Raw genomic sequence first — 20,899 nt, forward strand, 5'->3', positions numbered from 1 at the left:
TCCTGATTTTGGGCCTAGTCGAAATAGCAGTTTCATGACCACAAAATCCGAGATAGAAATAATTATTTTATGATCATTTTGAGGTCTATGATATGATTGCATGATTGTGTGAAAATTTTGTTAAGAAATTTTATGCATAAAGTGCTTAAATTGAAATTAGGGACTAAATCGAATAATTTGTAAAACTTGCATTCTAGAAGTTTCTAGTATGAAATTGTTTTGAAATATTAATTAGGAGGTCTTAAATAGCAATTTTACCAATTTCTAAGTCTATGGACAAAAATTGGACATGGATTGAATTTTTGTAAAGTTTAGTAGTAAGGGCATTTTGGTTATTTAGGGTTAAAATGAATTAAAATACAAAATTAAAAGCCAATTTTGCTCATCTTCAACCCCATGGCCGAATATAGCGAGGAGAAACCATGGCTAGGGTTTTTCAAGCTTCCGATCTCGATTAGCAAGGAAAACTAAAATTCGGACTAAAATGGGGAAAATACCAAGTTGTGGACGAAATGGTAAAAGTTGCCATTTTCGCATACGAGGTAAGTTCATATGTAAATGTTGGTAACATAGTTATTATTTTAAATGTTTTAATGTTATTTAAATGATATGATAATTATTATGAAATATTATACTTGTGATAATTGTTTGATAATACGTCAAATTATGTGATATACTTGGAAAATGTGAAATACTACCGAGTATCGGTATCGGCATTCCGTAGAAGATGGTTGAGACACATGATTGGGAAAAAGGTCCCGTTGAACCTTAGGAATGGATTAGGATACAAGTGACATGTCACTGGATATTTGGGCATCCGAACTCGTTGAGTTGAGTCCGAGTTCACTTATGGATGCGAATGTCCGAACTCGTTGAGTTGAGTCTGAGTTCGTGAGATGTAACTAGGCATCCGAGCTCGTTGAGTTGAGTCTGAGTTCACTTATGGATGCGAACGCCCGAGCTCGTTGAGTTGAGTCCGAGTTCACTTATGGGCGGGTTTCATGGTAGATTGGCTACATATGTGGCACTTATGTGCAAACTTTCCATGTATCCGAATTATATTGCGATGTGTTCAACGGGTAAAGTTCTACTAAAATGGAGGAATACTCAAGTTGAAAGGGACGTATTGGTAAGTGTTGTGAAATGGGTACTTTGAACAGGTATGTACTTAACCCTCGGGTTGAAAAATCGATATAACAACAATATGGTAAGATGATAAATGAAAATGTGATATGAATGTCTTGGTGATGATTATGCAAATGATGTTTTATGTTTGCTTATATGGTTATGTTACTTGCTATTTGCATGTGAACTTATTAAGCATTTATGCTTACTCCCTCATTTTCATTCCTTGTAGTTTTGACAAGCCAGCTCGAAAATCGGGAACGGTCGGAGGCTCGCTCACACTATCCGTATACCATCTTGGCATAATGGCTTGTATATTTTGAGTATGGCATGTATAGCATTATAATCATTTTGTATATATGGTCTTATGATATGGTTATTGAGTGGTATGGAAATGCTTGGTAATGATTAGCCATTGGAATGGCTAATCATGATCATATTTGGTGTTATGTATGTCAAATTGCTAGCTAATCCATGGAAACCCTGAAATAGGTAAAATTTACCATAAAATAGATTCAGACCGCAGTAGTGATGAGAATTTGAAAAATCACTAAAAATAGTATAAATGGAATTAAATAATGAATAAGTTATGGAATCGAAGCTTGATGAGTCTATTTTCATATGAAAGAAGAGAAACAGGTATATGAGCTATATTTTATGAGATGTTTAAATGTTTGTGAAACATTGCCAGAGCAATTTCTAGATCCCTTGTTCTGATTTTGGAAATTCACCATAAATTTTACAAAGATAATTAGAAGTCATGCTTTATATGTACAGATTCCTTATTGAGTCTAGTTTTATTAGAGACAAAATACATAGTCATTGAAGCTCTTTATAGGAAGATATCTGATTCGTAACACACAAAGGTCAGAGTAGTCGAACCCTGAAATAGGGGAGACTTTAACTAATAAATTGCACTAATTGGCCCGACCAAAAAATTATAGAAAACAATTAGTAAATAGATATATGAGTCTAGTCTAGGAAACATTTACGGAATTTGATTTTGCATTTCAGAACTCGAGATATGAATTTTTAAGCGACTGTGACGCAGACTGCTAGCTTGAGTGGAAATTTTAAAATGAATTGTATGAGCTGTTTAAGTACTGAATTAAGTCCGTTAACACCTCGTGTTCGACTCCGGCAATGGTCTCGGGTACGGGGCATTACATTTAGTGGTAGCAGAGTAGGTTTAGTCGGTTCTCAGACTAACCTAGCATGTGTAAAAGTTTAGCTATACATGCCACTGATCTGTGATAGTGTGATGTCTTCCGACGCGTATAAGTACCGTCTTATTTAGACAGAGTACTCTCCAACCGAGCTGCGCTGACTATGTTCAATGTTATGTGAAGGTATTTGAGTAAAATTATGATTATGATAAGTCTCGGTTCAGAAAAGTATGAATAAAGGTTTATGATACATATGTGATAAATATTCATATTTGCTTAATGCTCATATGATGTAGTGTATGTGACTTACTTGATAAGATGAACGGAATAAATAGAAAGTAGTAGAGGTATGAATAAAGGTCATAATATTATGATACGAGTGAAAATGTCCTTGTCTTGATTTGGACATCGAATGTTGTTAAATGTTAATGATATATAATTTTTATTAGATAAATGATTATAATGAAATGAACTTATCTATGTTAAATTGTTGGACTGAATTATATGATTGTAATGATATGCACATGATGATGCACGAAATGAAAGTTGTGATTGTGATGCAAATATCTATGTTTGTTTGGCCTTATATAATGTCATTAGCATGAATTAATTTAATTAAATGAATGGATAAGTAAAGTTGTCTAGAAAACATAGAATGTATGCATAAGTATATTATCTAAATAGGACAATAGGAAAATTGGTGTAAGCCAACATGAATGAATGACATGATTTTGATGATGTTACTATGATGATGGAAGTTGTGTCATATGTGTATGTATAAGAAAGTCGAGTCAGAGGTCCTACAACCCCTCCCCCTTACCGAAGTGGTACTTATAATGGAATTTCATGAGATTTGTATTGAATAAGTTTCCGGTTGAGAACCCAAAGAGTTCAGTGATAGAATAATTATAAGTATGATCAGAGATTGAAAATGAGCAGATAAGTAAAGTCAGAGCCAGTAAAGTATCGGATTGACGTAAAGATTATTGGAGTCATGCACTGTCCCAGTTAGAAAAGGAATTCTCTTTGGTAAATTGAATTACTCAGGTGCAAGTTCGAGAAAAGTGTAAATCAAAATTTATTTAGAACTGGCCTTCTTTAGTGAGTGGTTTAATATGAAATTTGTGACCGCAGAACAAGTTCGGGAAATGATAATTGAAATGTGAACTATCTGAGTGTGACAGTTATGACTGGACAGATTTAGCAGTCTCTTTTCAAATGTTCTATGTGTTTACCCGCTCTCAGAAATATTTCTATGGCTATTGATCTTCTGAAGAAATTCTTGTTATATGGGAATGTCTTCTAATTCTGGTGTTGGATGAAAGCATTGGTAGTCTGACTGGTTTATAATTTATATTGCTCTATTTTATCGGGTATTCTATTTCATTTCGTCTTATAAGAATTGATGAGAGAATACGTATGATATTATGATTCTGTTTCTTCTACTTGATGCTTCATCTGATATATATGTATGAGAAGATATACTGATCTTGTTATATTTGATTTCAGTAGGATTAAATGATGTTTTCTTCTGGACTTTCTTTCTTTGAAGAATTATCGGGGTATTCTGTATTTTCTCTATGAGTTTGGCTTTCGATTCTCCAGCATAGTATCGTATATTGGGTTTCTTTATCCTGGATCTCTTTATTCTGGATTTCTTTATTTCGGGTTTCTCTATCTTGGATTTCTTTATTCGGTTTTCTTGTTATCTTTATTCTATAATTTGTCATTCGAAGTGGGTTCTTCAGCTCGTGATAATCATGTCAAATATGACTATGCTTCTAATTTGATCTTGGTAATGTGGTGATTTTAGTATTGGGATTTTTTCTAATTTCTGTGTAAGGATTTGACATCAGTAAAGGCATAGGTGATAAAAGTGCGAGTTTCAGTCGGTATGGTAAATTATTTATTTGAAAGATTTCATGTGACAATTATGTCAAGATTATTTTTTCCCAAGTCTGATAATAGAATTTCATTTTGTACGGATAAAAGAGTAAATAGTTTGAACGAGAAGTGTATATTTATTAGAAAGAGTTGGATATTAGTTTAAGTCACTATGAATGATAAGGTTTCCATATTGTGAAAGCTGAAAAGTTTATTACATGTTGACAGAGTTCGAATAGATGAGAATATTGGTAACCGAAGAGTCTGAACTAGACTAGTCTACATTGAGCAAAGACTTCCTGACTTTCAGTAATGTACCGTTGTATGAATTGTGATGTGTTTCAAGACAGTGAGGTAATGTGATAGTTTAGAGCTTTCGATGTTACATAAAATCGGAGTTGTTAAAGGGGTTAAAGCCGAGCATTGGAATCTATCAAAATTATCCTTGTCAGTGTTGATATTGGGATGGAAATGAGAAGGATTATTCTTGAGGCCATATCAGAATTAATTCCATGGCGGAAAGAGGAAAATGTGATGTATCCTATTGTTAAATGTTTGGCGAGATCTATAAATCATATCTGTATTGAATGAATTCCTACTCATCAAATTCATGGAATTTTAGGTCTCTTTGATTGTTGGATTTCTTGGAATTCCGGTCTCCATTAATCAAGTTAAGATCCAAGTTTTATGTCATGATATCATGGGAAACTGTGAAGGGTTGAAAATTTAAGAATAGTTGAGAGTTGAGACTGTAAGCATTTAGATCATATGAGAAATTGAAGAGATGTATTAGAGGTATAGTCTAAGTGCAAGTTCTTCGACACCGAATATGAGATTACAAGTGAAGACCACTTTTCTGGTAAGATTTTCGGGGACGAAAATCCCTGAAGGGGGGGAGAGTTGTAATATCCTGATTTTGGGCCTAGTCGGAATAGCAGTTTCATTACCACAAAATCCGAGATAGAAATAATTATTTTATGATCATTTTGAGGTCTATGATATGATTGCATGATTGTGTGAAAATTTCGTTAAGAAATTTTATGCATAAAGTGCTTAAATTGAAATTAGGGACTAAATCGAATAATTTGTAAAACTTGCATTCTAGAAGTTTCTAGTATGAAATTGTTTTGAAATATTAATTAGGAGGTCTTAAATAGCAATTTTACCAATTTCTAAGTCTATGGACAAAAATTGGACATGGATGGAATTTTTGGAAAGTTTAGTAGTAAGGGCATTTTGGTCATTTAGGGTTAAAATGAATTAAAATACAAAATTAAAAGCCAATTTTGCGCGTCTTCAACCCGATGGCCGAATATAGCAAGAAGAAACCATGGCTAGGGTTTTTCAAGCTTCCGATCTCGATTAGCAAGGAAAACTGAAATTCGAGCTAAAATGGGGAAAATACCAAGTTGTGGACGAAATGGTAAAAGTTGCCATTTTCGCATACGAGGTAAGTTCGTATGTAAATATTGGTAACATAGTTATTATTTTAAATGTTTTAATGTTATTTAAATGATATGATAATTATTATGAAATATTATACTTGTGATAATTGTTTGATAATACGTCAAATTATGTGATATACTTGGAAAATGTGAAATACTACCGAGTATCGGTATCGGCATTCTGTAGAAGATGGTTGAGACACATGATTGGGAAAAAGGTCCGTTGAACCTTAGGAATGGAATAGGATACAAGTGACATGTCACTGGGATATTTGGGCATCCGAACTTGTTGAGTTGAGTCCGAGTTCACTTATGGATGCGAATGTCCGAACTCGTTGAGTTGAGTCCGAGTTCGTGAGATGTAACTAGGCATCCGAGCTCGTTGAGTTGAGTCTAAGTTCACTTATGGATGCGAACGCCCGAGCTCGTTGAGTTGAGTCCGAGTTCACTTATGGGCGGGTTTCATGGTAGATTGGCTACATATGTGGCACTTATGTGCAAACTTTCCATGTATCCGAATTATATTGCGATGTGTTCAACAGGTAAAGTTCTACTAAAATGGAGGAATACTCAAGATGAAAGGGACGTATTGGTAAGTGTTGTGAAATGGGTACTTTGAACAGGTATGTACTTAACCCTCGGGTTGAAAAATCGATATAACAACAATATGGTAAGATGATAAATGAAAATGTGATATGAATGTCTTGGTGATGATTATGCAAATGATGTTTTATGTTTGCTTATATGGTTATGTTACTTGCTATTTGCATGTGAACTTATTAAGCATTTATTCTTACTCCCTCATTTTCATTCCTTGTAGTTTTGACAAGCCAGCTCGGAAATCGGGAACGGTCGGAGGCTCGCTCACGCTATCCGTATACCATCTTGGCATAATGGCTTGTATATTTTGAGTATGGCATGTATAGCACTATAATCATTTTGTATATATGGTCTTATGATATGGTTATTGAGTGGTATGGAAATGCTTGGTAATGATTAGCCATTGGAATGGCTAATCATGATCATATTTGGTGTTATGTATGTCAAATTGCTAGCTAATCCATGGAAACCATGAAATAGGTAAAATTTACCATAAAATAGATTCAGACAGCAGTAGTGACGTGAATTTGAAAAATCACTAAAAATAGTATAAATGGAATTAAATAATGAATAAGTTATGGAATCGAAGCTTGATGAGTATATTTTCATATGAAAGAAGAGAAACAGGTATATGAGCTATATTTAATGAGATGTTTAAATTTTTGTGAAACAGGGCCAGAGCAATTTCTGGATCCCCTATTCTGACTTTGGAAATTCACCATAAATTTTACAAAGATAATTAGAAGTCATGCTTTATATGTAAATATTCCTTATTGAGTCTAGTTTTATTAGAGACAAAAGACATAGTCATTGAAGCTCTTTACAGGAAGATATCTGATTCGTAACACACAGAGGTCAGAGTAGTCGAACCCTGAAATAGGGGAGACTTTAACTAATAAACTGCACTAATTGGCCCAACCAAAAAATTCTAGAAAACAATTAGTAAATAGATATCTGAGTCTAGTTTTAGGAAACATTTACGGAATTTGATTTTGCATTTCAGAACTCGAGATATGAATTTTTAAGTGACTGTGACGCAGACTGCTAGCTTGAGTGGAAATTTTAAAATGAATTGTATGAGCTATTTAAGTAATGAATTAAGTCCGTTAACACCTCGTGTTCGACTCCGGCAATGGTCTCGGGTACGGGGCATTACATCCACTATCCTGCATGGAGGCGAAAATCGCTCGAAGGCGTAGTTTCTCACTCCCACTTAAGGGTGTGACCACAACAGTCATGCAAATGCAATGCGTATCAGAATATATAACATATGGAATAATACAAACACATGTAATGGAAAGAGGATTGAATTTTAAAATTTTTCAAATTTTCGACATTAAGACAAAAGGTAATCAATTATACGGCTTGACTCTCTTATTAGTCCCCAGCGGAGTCGCCAAGCTGTCGAAACCATTTTTAAATAGAGTTTTGGAAAATGGGAATCAACTTTAAGAAAAACGAAAACGGGAGTCGCCACCAATCTTTTTAGGTGTGATTGGATCACCTTATAAAATGTTTTGTTTTAAAACATTAATTTTGGTTTACGAAAGTCGAGAAAACAGATTCGGGAGTCGGTTACGTACAAGAAAGGGTTAGCACCCTCGTAACGCCCAAAAATTGGTACCTAATTGATTATCAAGTGTCTCTAATGTCGGAAATTTGAAAGTTTTAAGATGCAATCCCCTTTAAAATATTTTGACTAAAGTTCACTTGTATCAAATGAATCAAAATATCATATCCAATAAGTTAGGATGCAATATTTTTAAGACATTCGAAACTCAGTTAGCCTTTTTTGAAAATCCCTATCTTGAAACAATAAAATGCCATATCCAGTAAGTTAGGACACAACGCTTTGAAATTCCAAGACAGTTGCTCGTATTTTGAAAACCTTAAAAACTTAGAAGGGTGCTTGAATATTCAAACTCAACGAGAAAAGTCGCAACGCAGTAACTTAGGGCACTACCTTTCTTGAGGCTTCAAAATACCAAGCATTGCCTTTTTATTTTTGAAAACTTTTGAGTAATTTGGTAAAAATGAATTTCTTTATTTAAAACGTTTGCTCATGCAGAAGAATGGCGTTAATATATATCACAAGACAAATATACCAAAGGTAATAAATTACAACATATTACAATTCATAATAATATAGGCAAAAAGAAATAACCTAAAATAATGAAATATACACATTCTAAGATGATTATGCTAAAAGATAAACCTATACAATATTAGTAAATAGAAATACAAAAACAATTCATAATAAGTCAAAGAATATAAAAGTAGAAATGGAAATAAAAATTTATAATAATAAGGAGTGACAAAATAACACCTAAGAAAACAAATATGAATAATTTAAACACCAAATCAATATTTATGAAGAGGAAGAAAAAAAATGATAATATTAAAAATATATATAATAATTAACATATTTAAGTAAGTAAAAAAATGAATTAAAAGAAAAGGATATATAACAATTTAATATATATAGGAAAAAATATATATTTTTTTAAAAAATTATTATTAAAACAATTAGAAATATTGTACATGTTAAATATTTTAGATAAATAATATATAACATTAAGATTTTTAAGAGAATAGAAATATTATAGATGATATTTTAAAAAAGGATTATATGCACAAAAAAATATATAAAATCTTTAAATCCTTTTAATATATGATATAATATACATAGATTATAAGGTATATAAGAAAAATAATGTACTAAATATTGCTATTACACTTAGTTTTAAAAAAAATAATAATTAAAAAATGTACATAATTAATTAATAATAAAATAATGTATATTTTATAATAAAATAGATGTAATATATGGAATAATACATGGTAAAATATAATATGTAATAAAATTTATAAATGTAATATATAATAATATAAATTTTATTGTAGATAAAGTATAACATAAATATGATATGAATAATTTTGTGTACAAAGATATAGTAAAATAAATAATATACATGCATAATAAAAATTTATATAAAAAAAAAAGAATGTGTAATATATATGAAGGAAATATGAACATTATTATATAAATAAAGACAATATTATCTATTAATAATTTTTTTTAAAAAATTTACCATTTACAAATTCAATAAATGATGATACACAAAAATAATATAAGGAAATATATAATGAAATATATAAAATATAATTTATAGATAAAATATACAAATAAATAATATAATGAAATATATATAAATAAATAAAATAACTAATAAAAATAAATGATATAAAAAGTATTTAAAATAAATTTAAAAAATAAAAAATGATTAAAATTTAATTAAATTAAAGAATCTGGGGTTAATTGCAAAATAGAAATATTTGGACTTAATTAAAACACAAGATAAAATAGAAGGACTGATTGGGTAATTAAACCCTAATCCCAAAACGATGTCGTTCTCTGGAACTGATTTTTACAAGGGCACTAGGATTAAATTGAAATGAATATAAAAGATTGGAGCTAAATTAAAATAAAAATAAAATGAAATTAAAAAAATTTGAAAACACGAAAGGGTCAATTGGGAAATTTGCCCATTTTCAAAAAAAAAGCAGATCCCACCCGGGTTTTTGAGTCAACATGTGGATCCTGTGCCTAGAAACGACGTCGTCTAAGGCTTATTGGATTAAGCTAAAACGGCGTCGCTCTATTAAGGCTATATAAGCCAAATTCCAGTTTCAACATCATTTTGAAACACCGTTTAAAAAAAATTAACAAAAATCTTCTGGAAGAGGACTGAGAGTTGGTCATCGGAGCGCCGTTGAGTCTCCATCCATCGATTCCCACGTGCCTACGCCCCACCATACACGGTGGTCGGAGGGTCAAAAACCCTCACCTTTTCAAGCAAAAAATAGGTAATCCTTCCCCTTTTTACTATTTGCAATGTATATTTAAAATATTCACCTTTTGTACTCGATCGACTATTGTACTCTTTTCTGTGTAGGCAAAAATAAACTTTTTTATTGAATTTGTTTCCGTATAAAAAAAAACCCCCTTTTTACATTGTATTTTACATTCATTTATACTGTTTACAAATAAATTAGAAAAAATTAGTCCCCGATTCTGATTGGTTTGATTGCTTGCTTCTTTCCTTTTCTTGCAGGTTAACAGCGCAATCCTCGGCGGTGGGGCATGATCTATGCGCTGATTGCGGTGTGACATGGGGACTGGAACCACGGCGCTGATGGAGGGTAGTTGAAACAACAGAGGTTGAAGAGGCATGACCCTTAGGCTTATTGCGGCGCGAACCCTAGCTAGGGTTTCTCAGCTGCTGAAAGTAGGTTGGGCAAATTGGGCCTTGTACATTTTGGACCTAGGTGTAATGGGTACCGAGTTTTGGGTAGTTTAGCTGGGTTACGGGTTAATGGGTAATTTAGCTGGGTTTTAGGCATTTGGGTTTTGTCAGGCTTTAAAGCCTATTTATTGTAAATAGACTTTTTTAATGGACTTTTATTTATTTTATATTAATTAATTTAATTCTTGCAAGTCCGGGTAAATTTGGGTGATTACAGAGGCGATTTCGTTTTTCTGTTTATTAATCCCCTTCCTCTTTGTTGCTTCCCCTTGGTAAGTATCACCCCACGCAACCTATCCTTTATTTTACTTAATCTCCACTCACTACTATGATTTAGAATTATAGAGGTGATTTCATTTTTCTGTTTATTAATCCTCTTTTTCTCCCTTCTCATTTTATCATTCTTTCAAAATATATTTTAGTCTGACATCATTTCATTATATAAAACCCAAATTGCTAACTTTACATGTCTTCCAGTCGGATAGGAGTCTATGTTTGATACAATATACTCATTTGTCTTTTTAAAATTATTTTTCTCTCATATATTTTTGGAGGGTTGTATATCGTGTGCATGCGTGCGGTGTGTATATATAATATATGCTGGAATACGTACATAAATTTTTAAATATTTTTTGGGTGGTTCAGCTGTTTGAATTTTGAACTTGATGCAACTGTGTTAGGTTCTACATCTGAGAAGAAACTGGATGGCAATCATATAGCCTTCTCAAATATCAGGGCTCAAGCTATAATTGCTAGGTCTTCAAGTTGTAAGACAAGGAAATTTAGCAGTGGACCGGATTTAGTTTCATGAAGGAATGTGATGGGGTTGCTTTTCGGAGTTTCGATCATCTCGTTGAACTCACCAGATGCCGATGGTGCCGGTTTGCCACCCGAAGAAAAGCCGAAACTATGCGATGATGCTTACGAAAAGGAGCTTGAAAATGTATAGTGAGATTACATAGCTCCCTTATCTTTGATTTTTCCTCCATCCATAGGCTGCTAGTGTTAGTTTACTTATTTAACAGCATTTCGTGTATCCTATCATGTTTGGGTTCTTTACCATATCATATCATGTTCAAGTTATTTTATATAAAATTTGAGACATTCATGTATTCGTGTCATGTAATCTGCCAAGTAGGCATTGCATCTGTAAGACATTAGTAATGTACTAATCAAGAAACCTAACCTTGCTAAATATCCAATGAAGTTTACCTTATCTAGGCATTGCAGTTGATGCTTTGAAACTTCTTGTTGGCATGCTTGATCATTTTATACATTAAAGTATAACACTATGTTACCCTAATTTGATGTGAGTTTTGAATACCAGTATGTGTTCAGCATAAATATATACTTAGTATGATTGATTGCTGATGTAACAATGTTTGATTGCCAATCACATGATTTTCACTTTTGTTTTCTCTTCAATAATGATTGATTGCTAATGTAACAATGTTTTTTTTTTACCAGGATGCTGTCTAACAATTGCATAACCGAGCCATGTTTTTAAGATTGATTGCAAATGACTGGTATTGTGAAATAACACTTACATAAGATAAATTAGTAACTCTGGCTTTGGTATACAGGATGAACTGCTTTGGTTGGAATTGTTTGATAATTAATGTTGTGGTATTTTTTTATGAGAGAGTAATTTGGATGTGAATGTAATATTAAATGTAATAACCCTCTGTATTGCATTAACAAAAACCACTGCCTTCATCTAGCAAATGATTTCATTTCAGGGTTATATTGGTGATTTTGGGTTTTATTTATGTTTTATGGCATATTCAAAGTCTGCAGTTAAGTTTACAGTGAGCCAGTTGACTGCATTTCTTTTTTCATGTTTTACAACTTTTTCTGACCAACAATTTATTTGTTACATATATGTTTTATTTTATTTTAATCGTTAGTTGTATGTCACTAATGCTTAATTATTATAATTTTTTACATAAATGTTTTTTTTACTCGAGGCTAAGAAGTTAGCATCACAATATCAAAAGGAAACGGACAAATGCAATTCAGGTATGGAGACTACTGAAGGACTTTTATTTGCTGAATAACTATTAAAGCTATAATAGATATACAAATCAAAACTTATGGATTTTATTCCTCATTGCTGTTTTCTGCTTTCCTTTTGTTGCGTTATGGTCTCAATAGTGTCAAAGACACAGTTGATAAGTTAAGAAGTGATGCCAGGCAAGAGTCTAAGACAAAATTAAATATGGAGGATTTTATGGTTCCTTGTAGAGGTAAATTATCTGTTGCATTTATTATCTATTTTCTTTTTCTTTTTCTCCTTTGCAACTCTTGTCTGTTCTTTACATGTGTCGGTCATTAAAGGGCTTTTGTGATATTTTAAATTTATAGAAATGTTATTTCATTTTATGATCTAGAGAAGAAAAAGAAAGAGAGATCCAAAAATTCATCATCAGTATCAGAAGTTATGAATATAGATGAAGATGCTGTAAGTGCCCCATTTATACATTTTCTTCCATTCTCTTTCTAATATAGGAAATCTTGAAAGACCATTTCTTAGTATTTTCTTTCCAAGGAAATATTACCTTACTTTCTAAAATATTGGCGCACCATTCACTGCACACAACATTTATTGTCAAATAAAAGACTGGGTTTTGTTTGGGATTGTTTTAGGTTGAAAGAAGAACACGGAGTAGGAAGGTATAAAGTGGAATCGGAAGGTGTAGTTATTGAGGAAAGAGCAACTGAAATGGCAAGTGTTTACTCACTCTTGCTTGTAATCCCTTGCTACCAATTGGTTTTTATATAATATATATAGTGTTGTTTTATATATTAGCTGTAAAAATGGATCATAGTGTCACCATCTGTAGTTATCCTTTTAATTTTTGTGGTATACATGTTATTTGAGGTTCTATTAAAGGAATTCGGTTGTGGTATACTTGATTAATTAAAATACAAGAAGATGAAGGCCAGTGGAAACTTAAGCGTCAGAAAACATCCAGCTTTTGATCTTGTAATTTTCATAAATTGAAAATGATACGAAAATTTATATTTCAAAATTAGTTAAGACATGTGAACTTTGGCTTTTTTCAGAATTAAGACATCTGTCTCCAATCTTGAACAATCTTGAACAATGTTGTTTTATTAAATATAATAAAATTTAAAGTGTAGAAAGTAGTATTTGTACTGACTTGGTTTTTTTTGTTCCGAGGATTCAGTACCGCCAGCATTTAGAACTATTGCTTGAAAACATCCCAACAATGTTTCAGAGTAGTACAACTGCTGAGTCATGTTTTGGTGCTGCAATCAAGGTAAGTCATTACAAGGTTATACCTTCATAGTCTGTTTGAGGTGTTGAGTGTATGTAACTTGGTTACTTGAAGAAAACTGAGGTTAAGGTACTGATACATCAATCCTTATCTTAAACAATTTGTATGTAGTTTAGATATGTAGTTTATTTGAGTGTCGGAGTTTTTGGACTGCTTTCTCAAAATTTTTATCGACAAGAAGTTTTCTAGGAAAATTTGACATGGTCCTGAATTCAATTTATAATTTGTTGCTAATATTCTTTTATTTTTAGCTGAATTAACTGACCAAATTCGGTTTGGTTAACAAAAGAGAATTTAAGAAAATTTGATATTTGAATGTTATTTTTGTTATTAGTTAGGATTAGTCCTGTTAAGTTTTTATACCTTCATTTTATTTGTTTTGAAATTTTAGTATGTGTTAATTTAACATCTGATGGTGATTAATATCTTCATTGTATTGTGCTTCTAGATTTTGATTTGTTCTGATATTTTGGTTGGATTTGTAGAATTATCCATTGAAAAAATGTTGAAGGTTAATTTCGTTTCGTTAACGAAAACCAACCAAATTAACCGAAATATTAAGTTGTTCTCTCTTTTCTTGCAATTTTGTAGTTAATAGATTTGGGTTTCACGTTACATTATTTTGTATGTTGTAGGTACATATTATGCACAGCCTTTTCAATAACTTCTGCATTAATAGACTGGAGTAGTGTACAAAAATCCTTTAGACACTTCCAGACCATTCAAATATATAATATTTTTTCCCCTCTGTTTGTAGGTTCATTGGCATCTTGTCCTAATGAGAGTGTAGTTTATGAAGCTTTAAATTTGCATTGTCCTCCAAGGTATTAGAATTCCTAGTTCAAAACTTAGCAATTTGTCTTTTTATAAAAGACCAAATTTCCAATTTTCAATGTTGTTTAGGTTCGCAAACAAGATGATGTATTTGGACTTGCTGTATTTTATTTATATCTTTATATTTAATCTAATTTTTATTATTTATTTTAGTTTTGATTCTATATTTTTATTTTTATTTTAATATTTAAGATAACTTGAGTTCTAACTTTTAGATTCTAATTGTGTTATTAATTTATTATTTTAAATTATAAATTTAAATTCATCAATTTTTATATTTAGTTTTAAAGTTAAAATTTCCATAGAAAATTTAATTTAAACTGTAACTTTTTTTCATTTATACTTAAAAATATATAGTTTGAAGTTCAAATTTCAAAAATAAAACATAATATAATATTTATCATAGAAATAAATGTTTATTTAATTAAAATAATTTTTTAAAGGTCATTTTTTTAGCAGCGTTTTTTGATAAAAGTGCCGCTAAAGGTCATACCTTTAGTGGCATTATCTATAGCTGCGTTTTTTGCGGCGCTTATAAAAACGCCGCAAATTATTTTAGCGGCGCTTATAGGCCTAAAAAAGCGCCGCTAAAAGTTTATTTTGCTGTAGTGCATGCATGCAAGCTCTGGACATAGTTTAATGTATGTTGTGTTCTTAGGTGTTTTTAATTATTAAAAGGTTAAGAATACTGGATCTTCAATCATTTGATACAAGTGAATACTCGACAGAATATTCATAACACTTCGTAGCACTCTAGACATAGATGTTGCAAGTTGTACAGAGAGGACGTTCATTGCAGTTACCAATCCTAGGTTCCGTAGACTTAAATGAACTTAGATTTTTATCTTAAAATCCAGCTATTGAAAGAGGCAGGTCACTATAGCGATTCTCTGGGTAGTAGCTTAGACAATATTTCGCCATGGCATTATCTTGATGTGAACATTTCTCTTAAATAATTCCAGCCCTATTCATTCAACAACAGAAATACTCTTGATATTCTCTATGAATTGCCACATCATTTTACTTTCCGTATCAATTCTTTGTTCATTATCATTTAATCTTAGTGATTCATTACTCTAATTTCTTATTCACTTTGAGATTATTTCCTGATATTTTAGTATAATTAACAGTACTATAATAACATACTCAATTTCTTACCAATTTTTGATCCCTATGGAGACAATACTTACTTATCACTTTTACTTGAATGATGTGTACACTTGCATAATTGCTTTAGTTATTTTACATGTAACAATTTTTTGGCGTCATTTTTGGGGATCGATTGCATTAGTGAAAAGTTTTTCTGTTATTATTCTTGTTATTCTTGTTAGAGCAGTTAATTAGTATTTTATTTGACTTTTCAGGTTTGTATTAGTGAATTAGAAGAAGTATTCAAGAGGATGCAGAACATTGTTTTGATCCTAATATTGAAAGGACATTAAGGCAGAGAAGAAAAGAGTTATGGGAAATGTAGAGGATTAGAAATGAAGAAAATAGTTAAGGGAAATGGAGATAATTAGAAATGATCCAAACATAGAAGATCATGTACTCTAGAATGAAAGGAATGTTGATATTCCTTAAATTATAGTTGACAAAGATAGACCTGTCAGAGAACATGTAGTGCCTATTTTGGATAATCTAAATCAAGGAATTGTTAGGCGCTAAAAATCAAGTGGTTGATCACTTGTAACGACTAAAAGTAGGGAATAATTATGGTGATGGTCAAATGATTAAAGATGAAATCACTAATAAATAGTTATTATTTATGAACATATATGGGGTTAATCATAAAATTTTTACGGCATACCACCCATAAACAAATAGACAAGCTAAAATTTCCAATAGATAAATCAAGGAAATTCTAGACTGGAAAACTTCAAGAGGAGATGGCCATCTTTTGGGAATATGTCCACTAATGTGATGTTATTCGTAAATCCTTGGAAAATAACTTCTTATGCCCAATTCCACCATTTCCTATGTTTCATATGGAACTGTTATTAAATCCTGATGTAGAAGATGAAGAACCTACTACTTCTCTCACGCAAAACCAAGAACTAGAGGGAGATGCAGCCAGGTCAAAATCTGTACACATTGAATATGACAATAAGGGAATGGATACCACTTAGACTATTGCACCTGCATCATAATCCAAGTCCCTTATGACTGCCCAAGAATGTGCAGTTCATTAACTGATTGATGAAATCACAAATTTAAGCACCGAAAATAATGAGGAAGAAGTGCCCATTAACCAGCTTTAGAGAAAAAGATTTAAGAAGGCTGCTGGTAAAATTGTTGAAGCTGATAGTGATGACTAGGACAGACCACAACGTTAAAAGAGAGTTGTAAGGAAATCCACACAATCCAAGTGAAGTAATTTCCTTCCCTTCCAAGCTTTGATTTTTCTATTTTCATGATCATTCATTTTGATTTTTATCTATTTCATGCGTTCATGTAGCTTTTATTCATGTTCAAGCATTGAGGACAATGCATCCCTTAAGTTTGGAGGTGTGTTGTTTATACAGATTGCATTGTTAATTGTTCATTGTTCATGGTTGTTTGAGCTCGTTTAGCATAGGAAAGTTGTTGAAATGAATTTCTAAAACTAGAATAGGTGAAATATAAATGCAATTAGGCTATAGTAGCATTCTTTGAATAAATCTAGTACTTTTTGACTTAATCTCAATATAGTACTAGGGTATAATTTCTGTCATGGTAAAATAATATGAGCACTCAAATGTTTGAACCTGTTGAGTAGGTTAATAATATTTTGTTTGTTACATTATATTGTTGACCAGAAAAATGAGTTATGAGATGAGTGTTTGTTTAAAAAAATGTGTACATATTTTAGGGACACTTCACTGAATCTTGAGGCTAAATTGCTAAGAAGGTAGTTGTTTGCTCTATCCATCTTTTTAGTTAAAAGCTTTTGTTTCATGAGTCATTTATATTCAAATTGTGACATGATATAATACATGGGAGTCTAGTGTATGCTCCATTGAGGTTGTCAAGTATAAAATCATATGATAATATGAATTCACTAGAAAAGTTTTGTGCTAGAAATTGAATAAATGTCTAAAAAATAATAATAAATAAAATAAAATAAAAACATTTACTTTTAGTAACCAATTTCTACACTTCATTTGCTAAACAGGTGTACAAGAATTATAAGTAATTATTCTTTTCTTCAGTAGAAAACTGCTTAAAATAAGGTACACAGTATGCTCATTATGATTTGGTAGTATAATTGGTGACTGATGGTTTTGACAATTCCATGCATTCATGTATATTCATCCATTATTTACTTGAGAACAAGTAATAATTCGGGTTTAGGGGTGTACTAACTCTTGAAAAGAGTTATATTTTAGGCCTCTAGATGGAATTGTTTGTTTGAAATTAAGTAAATACATCTGCATTTCTATGATAATTTTAGAACATTGCATAACAAAGCTTGGATTATGCTACATTGGCCATTATTTATTACTTTTATCACTTGGGAGGGAAAGTGTTGTTCTATGTGAACACAGGTGAAGGTAGAAAAAGAGGACTAAGAGGATGCAAAAAGAAAATAAGTGAAGTGAAACATTGCCAAGGCAAATGGTAAGATTGATTGCCAACAGAATTGCCATAGCAATTCTGGGAAAATGACTCAGCACTTTATCCATGTAAATCACAACCAACTGGATATGTACCAAATAACGAATCTGAAAAGAGGAATGAAAAATGTATGTTGAGGTGGGACGGATCTACCCAATAAAAGAAGGAGGGAGAAGAATAAATAAAGGAGAGTAGAATTAGCTTGAGAAAGGGACTGGTGACAACAATTATCTCTCTATGCAAAGAAGAACTCCATTGGAGAATTCTGGCGAAAGAAGGGTAGTTGCTTAGAAGAGAGCAGAATACAGACATGAGGAAGGGGGAGAGAAATCTATCCTGGATTTACGTTCAATTGGAAGATAAAATAGAAGCCGGAATGTATAATTAACCTCCTACAATTCTTCCTTTACTTTTCTAGATTGAATTTTCTACGATTCAAGATTAATTGAGAAATTTTAATGGATGATTTCTAGTTTGATGTTTACTTTTCCACCCATGAGCTAAATCTTCTCTAGGTTAGATTTGTTTGGGTGAATGTGTTTATCATCTTTAGTGCCTTGGATTTGAGATTGTTTATATCACTAACACATTCGATTCATGCTTATTTTAAATACATGCATGCAAGCTCTAGACATAGTTGAATGTATATGTTATGTTCTTAGGTGTTTTTAATTTTGAAAAGGTTAAGAATACTGTATCTTGAATCATTTGATGTAAGCGAATACTCGACACAATATTCGTAGAACTCTAGACATGGATGTTGCAAGTTGTATAGTGAGAACATTCATTGCAGTTATCAATCCCAAGTTCTGTAGACCTATATGAACTTAGATTTTTAGCTTAAGATCTAACTATCGAAAGAGGCAGGTGACAGTAGCGATTCTTTGGGCAGCAGATTAGACAATATGTTGCCATGGCATTATCTTGATATGAACATTTCTCTTGAATAATTCCAACCCTATTCATTCAACAATAGAAATACTCTGGATATTCACTGTGAATTGCCACATCATTTTACCTGCCATATCAATTCTTTATTCTTTATCATTTAATTTTAGTGATTCATTATTCTAGTTTCTTATTCACTCTGAGATTATTTCCCGATATTTAGGATAATTAACAGTATTATAATAACATACTCAAATTCTTATCACTTTATTACTTGAATGACTTTACACTTGCAAAATTGAATTAGTTATTTTACACGCAATAGTGTTCCTGAAGATGCCCTGAGACTCAAGCTATTTCCTTACTCATTGCGAGATCGTACCAGAGCAGGTTGGAATGCTTTGCCATTAGGAGCGGTGGCATCTTGGAATGAACTTTGTCAAATGTTTTTGTGTGATACAACCCCCCCAAATATGAATGCCAAATTGAGGAACGATATTACATATTTTCGGCATTTGAAGATGAGACATTGTATGATGTTTGGGAATGATTCAGGGAATTTATAAGAAAATGCCCGCTGCATGGTTTCCAACATTGGACACAGATGGAAATGTTTTATAATGGATTGAGTGCACATACATGAATGGTAGTTGATGCATCTTCCAATGGGACTTTGCTAGATAAATCATATAATGAGGCATATGAGATTCTGGAAAGGATAGCTAACAATGATTATCAATATTGGACTACAAGAGTGGGTATTAGCAGAAGAGTTGCTGGAGCTATGGAGCTTGATGCGATCACTTCATTAACTGCTCATGTATCATCTCTAACTAATATGGATAAAACATTAAAGATACCAACTGTAGTGCAAGAAATGAAAGTAGCAGAATTAACATGTCTTCATTGGGGGGAAGATCATGTTTTTGATGAAAGCCCATCGAACCCAGCTTTAGTATGTTACATGGGAAATTTCAATCGAAACAACAGCCCATATTCCTATACATACAATCTAGGATGGAAAAAACATCCAAATTTTAGTTGGAGTAATTAAGGGGTACGAAATTCCAGTAATGTTGTTTGATAGAATGTCACAAGTGCACCATCTGTGTAACAACCTATTTTCATAAAATTAAAATAGTGGTTTCGGGACCACAAATTCGATGTGAGATTATTTATTTCATTATTATTTTAATTTCTTTAGTATGTTAGAAAGGTTGTATAAAAATTACATTAACAAATTTTATCGTTTCCATGTTTAATGTGGTAAAAAAGACTAAATCGTAAAAGATGCAAAATTTGTTTTCTATAAGTTAAAGGTACTAAATGGCTATGAAATTAAATGATTAAGGGAATTAAATGGTAATTAGACCATTTTGATTATGAGTGGACAAATATAGAAATTAAATGTGAAATTCCAAAGGTTATTTACTAAGGCTAAACTAGTAATTTAATAAATAAAAGGAAATTAAAATAAATTAAACATGGTATCATATTCTAACTTGTTTTCTTCCACTGAAATATTGCAGAAAAACACCATTTTTGGTGCTTTAAAGTTTCAGCTAGCTTGGTTCATGCGTGTGTCCCTTTTTTAGGTTAGTTTTTAATGTTTTTTATGTTTTCGGGATCATTATAGCTTAATCTAGTAACCTAAGGGACTAATTTGGAAAACATTTAAAAGGTTAGGGTTTTGCCATGAATCTATTCATGTGGTTTTTTATGTTTGATGGAAGAAAATGAGTCCCTGTTGATAA

At 31.7% G+C, this 20,899-nt stretch overlaps 2 long non-coding RNA genes and 1 other non-coding gene across 4 annotated transcripts; 2 read left to right on the forward strand and 1 right to left on the reverse strand.

Moving 5' to 3' along the window:
* Nucleotides 1–11,216: 11,216 nt before the first annotated feature.
* Nucleotides 11,217–13,285, forward strand: LOC107896189 (uncharacterized). Of its 2 annotated transcripts, XR_005903555.1 has the most exons (6): nt 11,217–11,470; nt 11,995–12,053; nt 12,495–12,546; nt 12,682–12,773; nt 12,918–12,988; nt 13,174–13,285. It is a non-coding gene; the product is annotated as an uncharacterized lncRNA (long non-coding RNA). The 2 variants fall into 2 exon arrangements; XR_001683639.2 differs by lacking the exon at nt 11,217–11,470 and having other exon boundaries at nt 11,866–12,546.
* Nucleotides 13,286–13,347: 62 nt separating this feature from the next.
* Nucleotides 13,348–14,810, forward strand: LOC121208489 (uncharacterized). The gene is made up of 2 exons (XR_005903556.1): nt 13,348–13,811; nt 14,587–14,810. It is a non-coding gene; the product is annotated as an uncharacterized lncRNA (long non-coding RNA).
* Nucleotides 14,811–19,627: 4,817 nt separating this feature from the next.
* Nucleotides 19,628–19,733, reverse strand: LOC121209251 (small nucleolar RNA R71). The gene has a single exon (XR_005904368.1). It is a non-coding gene; the product is annotated as a small nucleolar RNA R71 (small nucleolar RNA).
* Between the last annotated feature and the right edge of the window lie 1,166 nt (nt 19,734–20,899).

The sequence above is a fragment of the Gossypium hirsutum genome, chromosome A10, assembly GCF_007990345.1.
Source record: "Gossypium hirsutum isolate 1008001.06 chromosome A10, Gossypium_hirsutum_v2.1, whole genome shotgun sequence".
NCBI classification, from domain to species: domain Eukaryota; kingdom Viridiplantae; phylum Streptophyta; class Magnoliopsida; order Malvales; family Malvaceae; genus Gossypium; species Gossypium hirsutum.